Source organism: Aythya ferina (assembly GCF_964211825.1).
Source record: "Aythya ferina genome assembly, chromosome: 1".
NCBI classification, from domain to species: Eukaryota; Metazoa; Chordata; class Aves; order Anseriformes; family Anatidae; genus Aythya; species Aythya ferina.
Genome location: NC_140296.1, coordinates 31,929,291 through 31,941,875, shown reverse-complemented (window position 1 = coordinate 31,941,875; position 12,585 = coordinate 31,929,291).

The following is a 12,585-nucleotide window of genomic DNA, read 5'->3' as shown; positions in this document are numbered from 1 at the left end:
AAACTGTCATGAGGCCATGGTGGGATTTTCTTTCTAAAAGCAAAGACCTTAAACATGTTTGATAATTTATCTCTCATAAAGGCTGTATCTGAAGTGATGTACAATCTTTTATTTCTCCAAACAAGATTATTTCACACAGATCCTAGAATTCTCTTAGTATTTGCAGTAATACAGCATTGTCTTCTACAAACCAGACAAAGACAAACCTTACACAATTTGGTTGTTGTTTCAGCTATTTGTTTTCCTTCTTGGTTATGTTCAGATGAAACAGTTTAAATTGGAAATTAGAAACATTAACTGCACCAAGTGAGAATAGCTTCCAAAAGAAAAGGCAGGAAATAATACAAAAATCTCATTCTTTTTAGGTCAACCAGAGTTTCGGTGTGTGAATATGCAACTTGCTTTCACCTGCTGTCTTCGATGTACGGTAGCTAACTATATAATTTTATCAGACAGTCTGGGAAGATACAATTTTATGACAAGTGAAAGAGATGTGAAAATGGTAATTACGAGGAGATTAAAGTAATGCAGTACAAGTTGAGCTCATACCTTCAGAGCTGTATTTTTTCTTTCTTTTTTAAGTGGCTGTAGGATTTTTTCTTTTTGAAACAAGCACTTTTAAAGCCCCCAGTGGAGCCCCCTAAACAACAAAAGATCTCCATTTTCTCTGAATATGTTTTCAGAATTGAAATATGGTATCTCTCTGCGTTGGAAGGAGCAACCCAGCCCATCTCGACTTTCACTTGCTGTCCTGAACAACGGCCTTTTGCTGTCCTAATATCTTAAATGGATTAATGTTCTAAGGATGCTTAAACGGGATTGTGGAGCTTTCATTCACGCTCAGGACACTATTATTCATTCATCGTTCCTTCCTCAGTGTTCACCATCCGTTTGGGCTGAAGGTCAGTTTAAGGACTTGCCCTAAGCCTTACATTAATTCCTACATTTATTTTCTTAACTTCATAATATGTTAAAGGAGTTCAAGAGCACTGCAAAGCATGTCAGATGCGGTTTTGTCTTCAAAAGCTTGGAATTCAAGGGCTTAACCCAGTTTGCATACAACTAGTCAGTCATACTTTGATTTCAAAGACTAAGTAGTTATTCCTGTGGGTAGGCATTAGCAGAATAGGTCCATGCAGCACAATAAATGAGTTCATGGGAGGAAAGATTTGTTTTGCAAGATCTGAGTGTACTTGGCCTTGACATACATTGCACAAGGAGCATCTGACAGCCCAGCCTGTTGCACGGTGTTGTATGGAAGGAGGTAGTACTGTAGGTAAAGGTAATGAGAGCAAGGTATTAATGCCATTCCTTGTGGTAAATCAACATCTGGAATCCCTTCCTAGGTCACCGCAGGTAGTCAGGGGTAGGTATGGGTTCCTCTGTCTACTCTGAGCTGCTGGAAAATGAACCAGCTCATTGCCACGGGTGCAAATGTGCCTAACTAAAAGCACTGTGGCTCAGTAACTCAGTATGCAGGAACTTACCAGTTCTGTGAGTTTTAGTTGCTCTCATTTTTAATTATCATTGCCATTGGTACTAGAGGGCATTTGAAGAAGAGAAGGTGGGGGCCCAGTGAATGAGTAACTGGGTGTCACTTCACAAGCAGTTACTGGGTGCAGCATTTATCTAATTTTAAGACTTAATTGTGTAGCTAATTGCTTAATTACAACAGATTCTATTTAATGTCCTATTTGAATAGCAGTGCCCTCTGGAAAGAGCACAAAAGGAAGGAAAATCAACAGTACAGTCTGAATGTATTCACAGGACAAAAACTCATGCTGTGGAAGAGGTGTGCTCCCTCAGACACCAAAGTGGTGGTTAATCATGGGTTTTTCCTTCTTCAGACCTGCATGTATAAACCTGAACACTTCCCTCTGCCTATAAAATACTGCAGTCACAAAGACACTTGGCAGCCCACGCTAATGCTAATAATATTCAGCAACCACTGTCAGCGCAAATAAGCCCAAGACAGATTCCGTGCTTGTTATTAATAAATATATATTTTCACCCAAATTTATGGAGGGATGCTTTGAAAAATAGAGTAGACCATGCTATCTATAATCCTTCAAGAAATAGAATATATCTATGCCACTGAAAGATTGCTGGAGGCTTAGAAAAGGTGTTCCCAATTTGTGACGTGATTTAACTGTGACTAGCTTTAAGTCTTCTTTGTTTCACCAGGTCCAGTTCAGACCACTGAAGAATCTGCTTCATGCTGATCCAGTCTCTGAACTGATCTGGGAGACAGAAGAATCACTGAAAAACAATATGGTATAATTGTATTTATTTAAGCTGAGGACAATTGAGAACACTTTGCATAAATTGTAGCCCAGACAGCTGATACCTGGGGCAATAGGAACACACATAAACTTGAAAGATGTAGTCATCAGGGCTGGCATAGAGGCATTGCTGTGTATAGATTATTCCGTTATGGTAATAACAATGGAACCACATAGTAAAAATGAAGAAGGAAAAGGAAAATTGAAGATTAAAGGTTTTGCTGAGACGCAGAAGGGGTCTTCCACCAGGGGGAGACAAACTGAAGAAACCATCGCCCTGAAATCACACAAAAAAAAAATGAAGTGGAAGACAGAAGAGTGTAAAATTAAACACAGTAATTCCTATATTTTTTAATGATTAATGTACTCAGCTTTCGTAATTATCTTACTTCATTGCTAGTATCAGGAAATCCAGATATCTATTTAAATTTTTAAATTTCTTGCTAATTATGTTAATTCAGGCAAAATGACTCTACTAAAAGTATCACATCTGTATTTCATAAACCCTATTTCTTGGTACTGGAAGGATTTCTCATTATTAACAAGTCAATGTGAAAGAGCCATCATTTAAATTCCTACTGTTTCTGGACAGGAGGAATGTGCAGTGCAAAAAAAAAAGTTTAATTATAGCAGTATTTCAGATTGCTTTTATGTCTCCAGGGGTTTGTAAACAATTGTTTAGCAATATTCTAATTCTACAGGATTGACCAATATGTAAATTCTTCCTAATGAACAGACAAAATAAAGGATTTTAGAACAAGAGTGACGAACACATCTGTATAGCTGTTGGCTAGGGTCAACCCACTACAATCCTTTCAAAACCAGTACAAAAGTCTTCCTCATGTCAGTCATGTACTTGATGCATTCGTTACTCAGTGACTGTTCATATTCTGGGTGGGCTTGATCCTAAGCAAATAGGAGTTGGTCATCTAAGCGTGAGCACTCAACCAAAGGTCTGTCTTATAGCCAGAGAAAAGAAAAAATAGACACCGTGAAAGGGCAATTCATTTTGACCTAAGGCAGGCATCTGCATTCGGATGACTTGTTCAGATGAATTGTTCTCTCAGAACATCCATGGCTTTCTAATGGGAACTTTGCCTCACTATCTGAATGGGTTACTTAAGATATCCAAATGTAAGCCAGATAAACCCAACTACTTAATTCTTTATCTGATTTGAATTGCTCCTTTTCGTATGCCTTTTGAAACCTCTTGGTGTATTGTCAACAGCATTGTCAATGTAACTGTCCCGTATTCCAGTTCAGTTGTGTTCCCCCTTCTTCCCAGCATTGGAGATGATCACCTACCTTTGCTTTTATAATGTCAGTAATTTTTCTGTGTTCTGACACTATTTCTAATAATATGTCTTCAGTAACAGCAATTAATTATATCACTTGTAGCATGCTGTACTGATTAAGCCGTAGGCTGAGCAGACCTAGGAAAGTAAGAAAAAGCCGAAACGTCATCTGTGACCTGAGCTAAATTTTCTAGTGCTTCATATGCTTACTTCCCTATTTCACAGCTAATCACCATATTTATCCTGAAGCATTTGCACTTCTCTTTCTTTGCTCATTAAAAAGTTATTTATTGCTGAGGAATGGAAAGGAAGTTTTCCCTAATTTCTTGTAAGGATAGTGTATTGATATTGCCCCGCTTTCACCTAAAGAAATCCACTTAAAGTCTGTCTTATTTTTTGTAACTCTTTTACAGCATTTATTTTCAATGCTTTTTAGAACAGTTGGAAGCCCTGAATTTTAAAAATTGAAAATGGGATCAGGAATAGGAATCCAGCAAAACCACCGTGTGAATAAGTACCCCCTACTACACTCTGTACCCTCCTTCCTTCCTTCCTTCCTTCCTTCCTTCCTTCCTTCCTTCCTTCCTTCCTTCCTTCCTTCCTTCCTTCCTTCCTTCCTTCCTTCCTTCCTTCCTTCCTTCCTTCCTTCCTTCCTTCCTTCCTTCCTTCCTTCCCTCTTTACTCCTTGATTCCTTTTCTCCTTTCCTTCTTGCTCCTTCTGTCCTTAATTCTTCCGTTCCTCTTCCCCATCTTTCCCAAGCCTTTTAATCCACCAGCTGTCTTTTACCAGATGTTTTCTACCTCCTCATTCATCTACTTTTCTTTTACACTATGTCTGTTTCTTGTGGTGGAGGGTATTATCAACGCTACTACTCATATGTTAACTTGCATGTTAGAAATCCCAAATCTAAATCTTGTCAATATAGGTTAGACTCAAAATTTTGTTTGAGGGCAGGTTTACTGAAGTTAAAGGCAGATCTTTGTCTGACTAAACCAGCCACTCTATCCTAACTTGCTTTTGAGACTTATGTTGGTTGGAAAATTTTAGTAGGTTCATCTGAAACTTTTAACCTGAAAGGCAGGAAGTTAATGGAAAACAAGCTCTTGTTTTGCAGTCCCTAGTGGATAACACCCACTTGGATGAAGTTGCCATCTGTTGTTTTCTTGGATTGTGTCAGAATATGTGAAATAAACTGGAAGAGAGAGAGGCAAAACGGCAGACAGATGCAAGCAGAAAATAATGTTTGGAAGTTTACCGTTGAGGTTCTACAAAGCAGGAGAACAATGTTTTAGGGTAGATTTGGAAAAGTCCTGCTGGGGCAATAAAGGTGATTGTACTGAGAATACTGGTATGTAAAGAAAGCTCCCTGGCTGTCACAGATCCAGTGTGATTGTTCTTTATTTCTTTTTCTCTGAGTTTGCTATGTATAAGTGGTGTATAACTTGCCACTGAGTGCTGGCAGTGGTAAGTGGGACCAGGATCATCCTTTAGACCATGGCAAGAAGGACAAAGCAGAACAGCTAGAGTTAAACAACATGTGGGTTTAATGGCAGAAGCTAAAAGTTTGACATTCCCATTATCCTCTTCCTTTCAGCAAGGCTGAGCTGTAATGAGGAATCCAGCCTGTATCTTGTAACCTGTCCCTTGTTATAGGACAAGAGAAGAGAGGAAAAGTTGAGCTGTAAGGTTATGATCAGTAGTTTCATCAGTTTAGTGATACAACATATGTTTTGACTTAGATATGTATTTAAAATAGTGTTTCAGGATTCAAAATTGTATAGCAGCAATTCTGTTTGTGAAAATTAAAAAGTGTTCTTTATCCCCATTAAAAAGAAACACGGATATCTCTGTTTCCCTCCCTTCAACAAACATTTAATAAATATATCTAATATATAAAGAGAATACAAATATTCTGAGCAATAGGGCACAAGACCCAAACTTGGTATATTGTAAGGAAAGTACATTTCCAGAAAATCTCAGAATTTTATTTTAAAAGCAACTGCTTCCTCAAGCTGTTATATTATCTTATGTACAGGAAGAGTGAAACTAACACAGTTAGTTCATCTGCTAGCTTCTGAAATTAAGCAATCCCTTAATATACCCAAAATATTTATTGCTGCTCTAAGATGTTACGCATGTCTGTAAGTAGTATTTAAATCTGATTCTCTTAAACTGAAACAGTTTTACCGACTCAATGATACAAGCATTTCCTGAAAAAGAAGGATATATTTCCTGTGTTTTCTTTATATTTGACAGTACTGATCTTAAACCAGTAGCAACATGACACTGATTTGCAAGACAGACTTTAAAGTATGGTTGAAATTCTGTATGGTTTTATTCCACATAAACTCAATTACTGAGCTACAGTGACATAATAAATTCCATGTAAAAACGAAAATAGACTCTGTTGTCCTTATTTCAGTCACAGTATTGAGCAAAGTTAAAAAGGAGAGACAACCCTGCTGATGAACTCACAGATGAAAATGGTTTCTGCCCATGCACTGAGGTTTCCTCAACTTCATAGCTGTGATCAGCAGAAGTAAAATCCATGCTTTGGGCTTCTCAAAGGAGTGAGTTTTGTCCACACTATTTAGTGGTAAAATAAACAAAGCAAACAAAGAAAATCAAGAAAAAACTCCCTAACTGGTCTTCGCAGAACGGGTATATCTCACTGAGATACTGCGAGCTTTTGAGAGCTGATACCAGTATTTTCAATGGAGAGAAAAACTTAATCAGTATTTTGATCAACAAGCCCTACCCTTTTGTCACAGACATGAACTTGACAGTTTTCCTTCTCACTCAGGACAGGAGTTCCTTTTGCATTAACTTATAGGCAAAACACAAATATCAGAAAAGAGCCTTTCAACCCTTCTAGCTCCCAGAAAAACACTAAGAGCATATGGCAGGAGCCTAGATTTAACAAAAGATTAAAAAATAGTCATTAGAGTTAAAAAAAAATAAAAATAAAAAATAAAAAAGTATAATTTCCTATTTAGATTTTTACTATACGGTAAGAATAGTGATCACCCTTACTAAGAGGATCAGGCTGAGAGCATATGTTCAGCTCTCTAGCTTCCATGACCTCAGATGCTTTGCTTTCCTCTTCAAAGTATTGTTTCATAGGTTGCTGCCCTAAAACTTTGATAGTTAGCTTATCAAATGATTGAGAGGGCTCAGTCACCTGTGCTTTGTACTATTTGCCACTCCTGCAAGCCTCATTTCATACAGAAATGGTTGTCATTTGGTATGCATGTTTGCTTTGGAATTACTGATGATAATGTACTGTAGAAAAAGAGCAAATCCCTTTAGGACCTAATAAAGAAACCTTTTAATGATAATAAGGCATCTTTCAGTTAGTGGATTTTTAAACCACTGATTAGTGTCTTAATTCTTGATTGCTATAAATTCTTAGCCCAATTGCCAAGAGATGCCAGAGGAGATGCCTTATAGAGTATCCACACTTTCTATATGATCTTGAAAACTGCAAATACCACTTCTATCCACTGTTTCGTATTTTATCATAGTCTCACAAATTTTGTCAATTGTAGAGAAACGAGAAAGAGAAATGAAAAAAGGGAGAATCGCATCCCTAGTCTGTATAATTTTAATAATATTCAAATATATGTGTATTCAGTCTCTTTGACTCATATGGTCATAATTATAAGATGGAAAAATCCCAGGTCTTATCCCAGTGCTATCAAGTAGTTTTAGAATAAATACTATGTATAAATGCTATGCATTTTCATAATAGTGAGGTGTGCCCCAGATAAGAAATGCAGACTTCTAAAGTTCAGGATTTCCCCATTGCAAGAAGTGAATAATATTTGCATATTTTAATTTGTACTTGTACAAAATATTTCCTTCATTCTTCATACTCTATATAACTAGAATCTGGCACTTTTGATAAGACACAGTGGGTAAGTGATCTGAAATTCCCTCAGCCCCTCTTCTTTATAATGTCACGATGTCTGAATCAGAGGTTGGCCAACACTCAACTTTCCTTTGTCTTGTACTTAAGAACAGCTCAGAGTCCTAAAACTACTTCCTTGCTCATGATTCTAGGCATTATTCTTTTTCTATTCAAATTAGCTCTTTCCTTCATGCTACCTTTCTGTAATCTCTTTCCAGCATTGCATTTACAGCCAAGGTGAAGTTGATCAGTTGCCCAAGTAACCAGAGCCCACATTGCCACATCGGTCATGTAAAGGTGAAGTGCTGTGAAAGCATTTTGCCTAGTATTTTCCCAAGTAGATTGTAAAATAGTCAGTTCTGCTAATGATCAAACTTAAACCTCAGAGTTCAGGTCCCTATTAGTGTATGTTTTTGCTATAAATCCTTGTTGAAGAAATTTGCAAGCTCATTCTTTTGGTTAATAAAATAAACTGTGAAATAGCAACTTCTCTTTCTATAAACTATTAGATAATTAAATCTTTGAATTCATATTTTATAAGTGTATTTATATAAAGGTATCTAGATGTTAGTAAATAGTCAGTCTTCTTCTGAACTGCTACTATTTTGAAATCTATTTTTGCAACAAGGTAAAAAGCGCAATCACTTTGTGTATAGACACCGTACCAATGACAAGGATAGTTTTAAAAAGTGTGGTGATAGATGAGTAGCAATGCAAGATAATGCCAAATTATACCACCTACACTGTACCACTTGACACATGAAAGATATTTTTATAGCATCCAGGTGAATAGTAGGTTGCAGTCTCTTTGCTTTTTTTTTTTCTCTCTCTACAACCAGTTTCTTGTGAGGGAAATGTCAAATCCAGAAAAAAAAAATAAATGTGAACGAGGCAAAACTTCAATCATGTAGCACAAATTTATCTAGATTGCTCTTGTTTGCCTAATTGAGAAAAGTTCGTTTTCTCTCTGAAACATTTTCTCTTCCTATCCCTTCTTAGTTTTTCATTCTACTTCTATGCCAAACAACCTGATGACCAAGTCAAAAATGCAATTGTGCAGATACTTTAGAAATGGAGTTACTTAGAAAAAAAGGACTTGTGCACATGAACTAATGAAATGAAACCATAATATTTGTGGGAAAAAAAATAGAAGACTGCTAATTCTGTTTAGTTTTAGTCTTTAATAAGATGAGACAATCACTGTGGACAGCTGGTTGACTTGCATTTCTCCTAACATTGGAAGGAAATTTCCATGCTTGGCATAATTTTTTTTTTTTTTTTTTTTTTAAGTATAGATGCAAGAAAAAAAAATAATCAGTATGTTAAGATTGGTTCAGTGCAAGAGGTTTATTCAGACTTTTTCGAAAGATGATGTTAACTAAACATCTCACAGGGGTTATTTCCTAAAGGGAAAACTTGCTGAGGCAAAGCAACAGATGGCACCAAACAGTTTATGTGGAATTTTCCTTCTAGGTGAGCTAGGTAACAACATAGTGCTGTATTACATTAAGGAATGTTTTATTGCTCAGCATGAGGATGATGAGTTTTGACAAGCTAACATATTGCCATTTAATAAAGGTGTTACATTCATTTAATGGAAAGAGATATAACTTATTCTCTGTACTCCCTTCAGTCCACAGAGGCACTACCAAGAACGCTGATAAAGGGTTTTCCTAACCTAAATTAGAATTGGCTGGACTTGTTCAAATTAGCTGCTATCTTCATTTATTATTTGTCAAATACCTTACCATCATATCTGACAACACACAATGGCAAAGAACACACTTTAGGACTATTGCTATTTGTGCTCTCCTTTCCTCTTGTAGCTGGGAGAGACTGAAATATACGTACCTAAATTGATAGCTTGGATTCAACAGGATCTGAAAGTGCCATGCAGCCCATTTAATTATATCAAGCCGTCCAATGAACATGGCTTGGAGGGGATCTAAATGCATTCTACATGCGTGAAAGGCAGCAGATGGATTTATTGACTTCAGATGCAGTCAGCAGACACAAAGTGACATTTATTCCTTAAGAACCAGAAACAACAGAATTCTCTAGTCTGCGTATCTGAGCACTAATACAACAGATTGTGACTGAAAGGTTTAGCCTGGTTAGGTACTTGCATTTAATTTAAATCCGTTATTATTGCATTTGATGTTTATGTTTCTATCCTGCTAATCTGATTTTTCAGATTGCTTTGCTTTGTTTCCTTTTTATGAAACAACCTGGATTTGGAGTCTGTTCTATATTAAAGGTTACTGACTTCCAATTCTCCTCCACCTCAATGAACTTTCTATTCCTTTAGGAAGAAAATCTAAGAATTGAGTCCATCTGAGTTTGTTTTTAAGATGTGGATGTGATGTACAGCAAAAGCAAATGGATGAATGCTAGACATAGGCAAAGAAAGAACACAAAATACCAAGTTTGGATTGCCCATTGTCCATCAGAAATTTGTCTGTCATGGTGCTTCTGTCGCCTTTCATGGCTCTCTAATTTCCTCTTGGCTTTAACAAATAAAAAGGGATACATTATTTTGTTTTCTGCAGTTTCTAGGTTTAGTCACCTCTACAGTATTTTTCTAGACTTTTTTTTTTCTGCTCTCTTCAACTGACTTTTTGACTCTTAGGACTCTGCAGCTCTTTTTGACCCTTCTTTTCAAAATAATTCTCTCATTTGTACTGAGACTTTCAAATAAATATTTCCTCGAGTTTTTAATATAACTATGACCTAGCAGAAGAAAACAAATAAAACACCTCACCCTTAGGACTGAGCATAAACCATTCATACTGCACTTTACAGATTCCTAAAAATTACTATGCAATACCATAATCCATGCATGAAGAACTAATTTCAGCTTCACTGCCTTCCGTGGAGCTGCAGAAATTATACATTTAGCCTGATGATTGTAAGAGTGTGAAAGAGTGTGTCTTACATTCTCATTTATTTCTGTCTTCTTGTATCCCTTTGCTTATCCGAGGTGGAAAGGAATATGTAATCAGTGTGGCTAAGTAAAGTAGAAGGGTATATGTGGAAAAGAAACCTATATACTCTTTTCACTTCTGCTGAAAGGAAGGCTGTGCACTGGCATATAGAGAACAACTGCAACTCTAATGTGAATAGACAGCAAGATGACTGAGGAGTATATACACTCCTCCTCTCTTCAGCCCTATTACTAGCCTTCATTAGATTCCTATTTGCATTTTCACTCCTTTGAAATGTCATCTTTCTGCTGCTCAGTTCCACCACCATGCATCTCCTTATTACTTCCTCTTCCCTCCCCAAAATGGATGAATATAGGCAAATAACTTTGTAGTTACATTCCCTGTGACAACTCTCAATGGCTTGGATGTAGACTTTGCTACTGGGAATTCAAAACTACTGGCTACGTGTAAGCAAAAAGAAGTGTGAAAGGAGATGTCACTCTGCTCAAGCACAGAAGGTGAAGAGTTGCTGAAGTCTGCTTTCCCACAGTGAAGCAGGAACTGGTGGGTCCCAATAGTTCTTGCTGTGCTGGGGCCAATCTCCCCCTGCACACCTATGGTGTGAACCAGCTTTGAAAGCAGGATTGAGGTCTTTGATTTCTCCCTTCTACGCTCAGCACAGAAGCTGAATTAGAGAGAGAGAGAGAGAGAAACAAACAAACAAACAACAAAAAAAGGGGAGCTTGATGCACTTTGAAGGGAAACTTAGCTGTTAAAATCAGCAATGAAGTACCTCTCTTGCTGTTTGTCCTCATTTCATTTCCTAAACAAGAATCTTGCTGGGTCCACGTGGTGCCTTAATTTAAAAACATTCCCATTTTTTGGCAGCTGCAGCTTCCTCAGCTTCAGCGATTCAATGTGTAAAATTGATATCAGCTCTAGGCAGGCTGTGCATGCTTTTAGCCCGTGATCTAGGAGGGAGCCGATCTTATCCCTGAAACTGAGGATTACTAAGGCTCTGTTGGTAACATAATGTAGAAAACATTGGCTCAAGGCAAAGGTAGCAGTTCTCCTTCCCTGCCCTGAGAAGCTGCCCCTCTCTCTGAGGCACTGGATTTGGAGAAGCCTGTTAGGGCTTGTCTTCTTCACTTCTTCCTGGAAGGTGTGAGTAAGGGATCTGGTGCCCTTCCAGAGGCCAAACAGGCTCGTCAGAAAGATTTCTGCAACCGGAGCAGAGTGCCTGAGGGCTGCTCTGATGTATGATGCTTTGTTTGTTCCCATTTGCCTCGTAAGATTGAGTTTTGTTGTTGCTGTTGCTTGTTTTGTTTGTTTGTTTTCCCAGTTTTAAGAGGTTAGGGAAGTTCTGCAAAGTTCTGTGTGTCAACATCATATTTATCCCTGAATCTGTTGTTGTAACCCAATGCAAAATAGGCTAGTTGTATGACTTTTAGTAAGAAGTCAAGCCACGTGATTCACAACGTCTATCTGTATACCTAGAGATGAGGTGATGAAAGGGATTAATTGTATCTCAGGTACTTGGCGTCATCAATCATTGCATCATTAGTAGCTGCAGCAATGCTTTGCACCCTTTCAGACATCCCTTTTTATGATTATTTACTAAACAGAAAGAGTTCTCTTCCATATTCAAAGGGTTTGGGTGGTGGGGTTTTCCTTTACAGCCTGGTACAGATAGGTGCTTCCTCATGGGAAAAATGCAGACCTGGCAGTTGGGTGAAAGTCTGCTTTTCCCTGGGAACAATGCTGTAGGATTCAGTCTTGTGAAACCAGGGAGGACAATGGAAGGAGGGATTGTCACTGAAGAGCTTCTGTGCATAGGGAAGCATGATTTCATACTTCCCTAGAGAAAATAGCTCCACCCAATAGTTCAATGGTGTGTGGCTCTTGAACAGACACTGCTGAGGTATGGTCGACATTTTCCTTCCTTTGGTAGTCTTGAGTTGGAAAAAGAGCCGGTAGCAACCTCTAGGCCTGGCTCGTGTAATGCTTTCCATTATTAGGGACACTTGGGCCTTGTCTGAAAGGAGGCATTTGGAAACACAACAGGGAAATTCCCTAAAACAGGTAAGTTAATCCATGTGTGTGACTTGTCCCATGAAGTTCTGAACATGGCTTTGCCACACCAGAGAAGGAGGGCATGCAGAGAGGTCAGAGG